At 45.8% G+C, this 7237-nt stretch overlaps 1 long non-coding RNA gene across 1 annotated transcript; it reads left to right on the top strand.

The window, feature by feature from the left end:
• The first annotated feature begins 449 nt into the window (after positions 1-449).
• LOC126469892 (uncharacterized) lies at positions 450-1021 on the top strand. The gene is made up of 3 exons (XR_007586092.1): positions 450-462; positions 617-727; positions 887-1021. It is a non-coding gene; the product is annotated as an uncharacterized LOC126469892 (long non-coding RNA).
• The last annotated feature ends 6216 nt before the right edge of the window (positions 1022-7237 follow it).

The following is a 7237-nucleotide window of genomic DNA, read 5'->3' on the forward strand; positions in this document are numbered from 1 at the left end:
AAATGCAATTATCTCGTAAACTATTAGCGGCACAAAAAAACGTTACTGGGATTTTCGAAAGAACTCTTGGAGCTCTGTTCAGAACTGTGCTCAGAACTCTTGTACTTATTTACATTTTGCGGAAATTGCCAAAGAACGTTTTCGATACGAAAATTTTTTCGAATATTGTTGTTTTCTTCGCTAAATTCTGCAGAACTATTGAAATTTTGTACAAAGAACTCTAGAACTATTCCATATCTATCAAGAACTCTGAAAAAAATGTATATTTCTCGAAAAAGGGGTGCTAACTTCACACGACTGATTTCTGCTACTTCCGCGATTTCTGCTACTTCTGCGATTTCTGTGACTTCTGCTACTTCTGCGATTTCTGTGATTCCTGCGATTGCTGCGACTTACCACCGTATGAAAAAGTTCCATCTGTCAACACAGAAAATTGCATTTCAACAAACCTGTCATTGGCAAGTATGTTTTACGTTTTTTCTTCCGTTGGCTTTAATTTTGTATTAAAGAAACAACCGTGAAAATATTAATAGTGTAATTAATATGTAAGTAGCCGTACAGTACCGTAATAGTTCGTATTTAGAAAATGAATTCTAACATATTGTTATGTTCACAGGTACCTGAACTACATTTCAGTCACTCAGTAAAGTGATAACTCAAAATATCATTGTCAACAGATCTGAAGAAATTGCCACTGCGTCTTTAGACCGTTTTCGTCAGACGAGAGGTTAGTTTCTAAGCGTTTCGATGGACTTAATTACTTCAGTGAGATCGTTCTTGCAAATGTGATATTCATTATAGCAAATATTAGCAATCTACTCTGTCAATTATATTGCTAGTAATTAATGACAGCAAAAATTGTTTAATAATCCTTGTATTTTTGCAGACACAGTTCTGACTCTGATTACTGGTTGCTGTACGTATCTATCCACATCAAGGCTGTTGAGAGATACTCGTGAAGATTCAAGACAGCTCTTAGAGGATTTGCAGTTTAAAAGTGAAATAATTGTGAAATAAGCGTGTGAATGATTAAACTGTGTTTTATTGAAGTTGTTGTGCGATTTTAAAGGAATAATAAATGTCAAATACAGTGAGTGAATAATAAAAATCTCATTTTCCACATGTTTAAGCCGTCCTATACCCATAATTTTCCGCCACTTACTTATTGGTAAACACTTGTTGGAGAGTGACATGCCGCCCCCCCCCCCCCCTTTCTCCACAATCTTGGTGTGACACTGACCTGTAACATATCCCGAAGTCTACAATATGCATTTTGAGGCTGTTGATATGAAAGTGGGAAGTACAGATCTTCCAGTTAAATCAGGAATAGCTTAAGTGCATTACTTGAAAATAACACAGGAAAAGCTTACTTATGTAGGTGGTAGTAGTGTCGGCAAAAAGTTCTTGTGTGTGAAGTTGCCATGTAGAACACCAGGTGTAAAACTTTTCTCCCGAGTCTTGAACTGTGTCGGAACAAAAGTGAGGCATTCATATGACTGTTTTCATTTCTCTACACTTATACAGATGTCTGAGTTCTGCTGTGTTAACATTGCAAAGTCCTGTAGGCATGTGGAGTATTAACCAAAACTGTCATATTGGAAGCAGAATCAAACACATTTGTTACGTTACTTGATATTTTCAGGAGAAAAAGGCAATGTTGCTTCTTATTAATATAATACATTCAGAGTCACAGCAGTATTTGACCAACCATAACTGATGATGAATGTGCATGTCGTCATATAATATGAAGGGCTTATTTCAATAGTGGTACAAGTCCATTACCTCCACTTTTCTGTCTATAATGCTTCTGAAATTAGTGATCAAAACAAACATAAATAAAGGTTCATCTCTAGCAAGAAGCCATATGCTTGAATATTTCTGGTATCTCAACTGCAGATTTTTCAGCGCTCATTTAACTTTACGACTCTGTATCTCAAAATGAACAAAAATGGACTTGTACCACTATTGAAATAAGCCCTTCAAATGCACACACAGCACATCGATCTCGTGAGGCACAAGGCTCTCATAACGAAGTACGTACGTCGGTCAACAGATGACACTAGGAAAAGTATGTTAACTGCGCTTTTTAGTTGCTAATTGCGACTCTTAGTTGCGATTTGTCACATAAATCGCAGTTGGACTCGGTAGCGAATAGCGTAGTATGAACTTTGCTCAACAGATGGCAGTGCTAACTGCGCTTTTTAGTTGCTACTTGCGACTCTTGGTTGCGACTTGTCACGGAAATCGCAGTTGGTCTCAATAGGTTTTTTTTTTTTTTTGTGTGTGTGTGTGTGTGTGTGTGTGTGTGTGTGTGTGTGTGTGTGTGTGTGTGTGTGTGTGTGTGTGGTGGTGCTGAAGTCTGATCAACTTCGTTGATTTTTACTTCTGTAGGGAATGGAAGGGGTAAAAATTTTCTCTTTATTTTTTTATTCTTCTTTCAGCTTTAGTTTGGGCACACAGAAGGGTCCTTTAACTCGCTGCTTTTGGTATGTGTTTGAAAACATGTGTGTAGAAGTGCTAAAGGACGATATGTCCTTAAATTATGGAGAATTACGTAGGGATATCATTTACAGAGGCTCAAATACTATCGCCTTCGGTACTTTATATTTGTGGTTGCGTAAGGGTTCTACAGCACCTACTATGGTGAGTTGTGGTGTACTGTCACGTATCATGTCCAACTTCCGAAATAAAGTTCGTGCCTTCTCCTTGACCTTGTCTGAGAGGTACGATTCGCTTAAGGCTCGATGAATGTCATGATTTCGGATCCACCATTGGGCTCCTGTGATCCATCGTAGGCATCTGCTTTGTACAACCTGTAACTTCTTGTAGTTAGTGACACATGTAGTACCCCAAGAGGTCGATCCATACAAAATAGATGGTTCGACTGTGGCATGGTACAACTGGAGTTTCGTGCGTTGGCTGAGGTATGAGCTCTTCAGAAAGGGGAGGAGAGCTCCCAGCATTGAGGCCAGACGTCTTCTTCTCCGTAATGTGATGACTATACAACAGTTTGGCGTCTAGATGCACTCCCAGGTATTTTACAGTTGTTGCCCAGGAGAGTGGCTGGTCTGATATTCGCAGGCGGTCATTGACGATGGGTCTCCGACGTGTGAAGACAATAACTTTGGTTTTTTCCGCATTGACCGTTATTTTGTTCATGTGGGTCCAGTGGTCCACTAAATCTAGTTGGCGCTGCATCCGTGTGACGAGGTGGTCCATTCTGGTGCCTGCAGTCAGGAGCGCTGTGTCGTCGGCATAGAAACTGGCAGTAACATGTGGCACCGTCGGGAGGTCGTTAATATATAAATTAAACAGCAGTGGAGAGATGACCGATCCTTGTGGAAGTCCTTCAAGGACAGGCCGTGTTGTTGAATTCTTGTCATCAATGCGAACATATAATCTGCGATCCTGAAGAAAATTGTCGAGAAGTTTTAAATAGCAGTCTGGTAGGGGAGTGGTACGTCGGAGCTTGACGATCAAGTTGTGTCGCCATACTTTATCGTAAGCCTTCTCTATATCGAGAAAGACTCCAATAGTATGTCGTTTCTTGTTGAAATTGTCTTGGATAGAATCCGTGATGCGCAGTAGTTGTAACTCAGCCGATAGCTTCGCCTGGAAGCCAAACTGCTCCGGTCGGATGATGTTGTGTGCCACAAGGATGTCCAGCATGCGTTTCAGTAGGACACGTTCCAGTACCTTTCCCAGCGTCGGCAGTAAACTTATGGGTCTGTAGCTGTCAGGGTGAGAGAGATCCTTGCCCGGTTTTGGTATTGGCACTATTCTGGCAATCTTCCATGCCTCTGGGAAGTATCCAGTCCTGAGGCAGCCATTCACTATCCGGGTGAGAAGCACAACAGGCTTTCGCGGGAGGTGTTTCAATTCCGTGTTGCTGATTCTATCTGCTCCAGGTGAGGTGTGTTTGCTATACTTGATAATCCTCCGAATCTCCTCCAGCGTTGTCAGCCGGGGCATAGTGTTAGTCGGGGCATCCCAAATAGCTTCCCATTCCACCGCTGTGGCCTCCTCTGCACGGTGGAGTGCATCATCTCCATCCTCCGTGGGGGGCGTAGTCATCTGTTAATGGTATGTATCCGCATACAGCTCCGCCTGCACCAGTGAGTCGTACAAGAGGCCATGGGGTCCTCGAATTGCCCTTTTGGGGGGCCGTTGCTGTCTGAGACTTTTAACTATTCGCCATTCATCTTTGGTGCGTAATAGAAAGTCGTCCATTTTGAGTTCCCACGTGTGTTACTTCCAGTCCTGAACCTTCCGCCGGAGTTCTCGGGTTAGTCTGTGAGTTTCCCGTCTATCGTCCGGATGGCGGTAACGGACCCATCGTTTCCGACAGCGATTGCGCCTTGTCTTAAGCTCCTGCAGTGGTGGTGGAAACTCGTCATAATTGACTTCTGGTTGCAGGTGCTCCGTGAGTGCTCATTGTTTCGCACTGGTAATCTTCTTTGTGAGTACTGCGACTGCCACATCAATTGCTTCTCTGGTAGTAACAACCTGGGTTGGTCGCACATTGTTGTTGAGGTACGCTTGGAACTGCTGCCAGTCGTAAGTTCTTGTCGTCGGCAGTGGGAGTTGCAAAGTAGCCCTCTCTATGAGTCCTAACACCTGTCTGTGGTCCGACGAAAGATCATCCAGCGTCCGCAGATGGAGATTCGGGTTGATGTTCTTGATTATGGCGATGTCTAGAACATCAGCGTCTTGTGTCTGGACGTAAGGTATCCTCGTCGGTTCCCGTGGTCCATGGATGGAAACATGTAAATTCTCAGCCAGTGCAAACAACATATGTCCTTTTGGGTTAGTCTTACGGGAATTCCAGGCAACATGTTTATTATTAAGAACCCCTCCAAGGAGGATCTTGTCGTAACCCTCTGTAACGGAGTAAAGATCTTCTGGATGGAGAGGCTTCTTTGGGCTAAGGTAAGCCGCAATACAGGTAATGTTTCCGAGCGTCGTGTGGATTGTTACTGCCGTGGCCTCTAAAGTCTGGAGTTGGGGTAAACGTTCTTGGTGGTGACGAATACATTTTTTGATCAGAACTGCGGTCCCTCCACCCCGTTGGTCCCGTCTGTCCGTCCGGTAGATGTGCATGTTCCTCAAGCGGAGGTCAGTTGACTCGCGGAGATGTGTTTCGGAGACAAATGCTACGTCTATCTTGTGGCGATGTAAGAAGTCCGTGAATTCTATTTTCTTCAGTTTCAGGCCGTTGGCATTCCAAATGCAGAAGTTAAGATTCCTCGCGTGATGCCGTCTATCCATTTAGGGTGTTTGAAAAGCTGTCAGTACGCTTTCTACAAGCGAGAGGATAGACGTCAGCTTCTGCTGGAGGGAGGTGAGTAGTCGAAGAATATCTGTTAACGCTGGTGTAAAGGTGGTCGACCAGGCAGATGACGTCTCCGCTTGTTTGGAGTCGGCGGATGGGCATGTAGTGCTTCGGAGTACGAGTGCTGTTGTCTTGTATGTCGTAGAGTCACTCTGGGTGCCGGTTGTGGTCGAGAGGCGATTGTTTTCACAGGAAGAGGTGCCGCTTGTTGTTGGGTGGCCGGAATCGCTGCCATGGCCGAGTTCGTAAAAATTATAGGCCGTTGTGGGGTCGACTTCTCTGGTGTTCTTCTAGTATATTTCTGTAGGAGTTCTTGAAATTTGGGGCAGCCACGGAAGGTCGCTGGATGTTCTTGTTCACAATTGGCGCACCTTGGGGGCGCCGTCCTAGGATGGGTACAATTCGATGATTTATGGGATCCACCGCAGCGGACGCAGCGTGCTGGCATGCTGCAGTAGTTCGCTGTATGCTCGAAACGTTGGCAATGTCGGCACTGGACTGGTCCTTCTTTACTATTATAGGTTTCGATTATCACTCGTGTGTAGAGCAGGTATTTGACATCATATATCTTGTCACTGTCTTTTCCGGATGGGAGGGTGACTCGGTACACAGGTTGCGGTATCAATTGTTTCATCTTCTCGTCGCGTTCCTTAAATTGGTAGACTTGTAGCACTTTGAAGCCTTTTTCCTTGAGGGCATAGTAAAGTTGTTCTTCGGTAACTTCCGCCGGAAGGCGTTTGACAACTACTTTCAGTTCCCTGTCGTCTGGTGCTTGATGTGTAAAATAGGAGAAGTTGTGATTCGTGAAGAATTTTATTGCACGCCTTTGGTCTTTGAAGGACTCAAAGTGGTATTTGATACGGCCCTTTTGGTATATAGCTTTAAGGTTGCCCTCTAGAAGTCCGTTGAGCGTTTCATTGAAGTGAACGTAATCCTTTGTGTAATAAATTGTGACTGGGGGCACTTTGCGAAGCACATTCTTGTCTCTGTCCACGGCTTCTGCGGCATTAGAAGTTTGTGCCTGCGGCTTGTTGGTGGTTGATGGAGGCGCAGCTTGAGGTGTCAGTGGGGCGAATCGGTTCGTTGTCGGGATGGTCTCCGTTCGTCTCTTAGCCGGGTTGGCTAAGTCCTTGGCTAATGCGTTGCTTCTGCGCCATTTGTTGTGTACGAGCGTAAAGTCCCCCTCTGCGTGTAGGGAGTCGTTGTCGTTGTCTGCTGGAAAGGCCGCTGCCATCTCCGCGTCGTTGACCGTTTGGTGGGAGTGCTGTGATTCGACATCTGAGTCCAAAGATGGAGATGCCAGACAGGTGTCGGTATCCTGCTCTTGCGTTTCCCGTGAATAGCGGATAAGGCGTTGTATGTCCTTCAGCGTTTCTTTGTCCTCCTCCCGACTTATATCGAGCCTTCTGGCGTAGTCCTAGCGGTCGTCTTCATTGCTGCGTCCGTCGTGATGTGATGTATGGCCGACGTCCGAATACGGTTTCGTCGTGTGGTGTGTAGTTTTCTGCTGTCGAATAGCGCCTGTCGATCGTCGTTCTATCCTGTCATGAACCGGTGCCGTAGCCTGGGTCGTCAACCTGGGATCCGTCCTGTGTGGAGCGGCCGCTGGAGCGTCCGGCGGGCCAGGCCCAACCGACCGACCAGCGACCGACTCCAGCGCGTCCGAGGCGGCTGCCCCGGCCGCGCGCGCATCGTCCTCGCTCGTCGGCATCGCGAACTCGACCTGACTGGACTCAATAGTGTATCGCAGAGATGGGCGTAGTACGAACTTTGACCCACAGATGGCACTGTTAACCGCGCTTTCTAGTTGCTACTTGCGACTCTTAGTTGCGACTTGTCACGGAAATCGCAGTTAGACTCGATACCGTATCGCAGAGATGGACCTAGTACGAACTTTGGCCAACA

The sequence above is a fragment of the Schistocerca serialis genome, chromosome 3 (assembly GCF_023864345.2).
Source record: "Schistocerca serialis cubense isolate TAMUIC-IGC-003099 chromosome 3, iqSchSeri2.2, whole genome shotgun sequence".
Lineage (NCBI taxonomy): Eukaryota > Metazoa > Arthropoda > Insecta > Orthoptera > Acrididae > Schistocerca > Schistocerca serialis.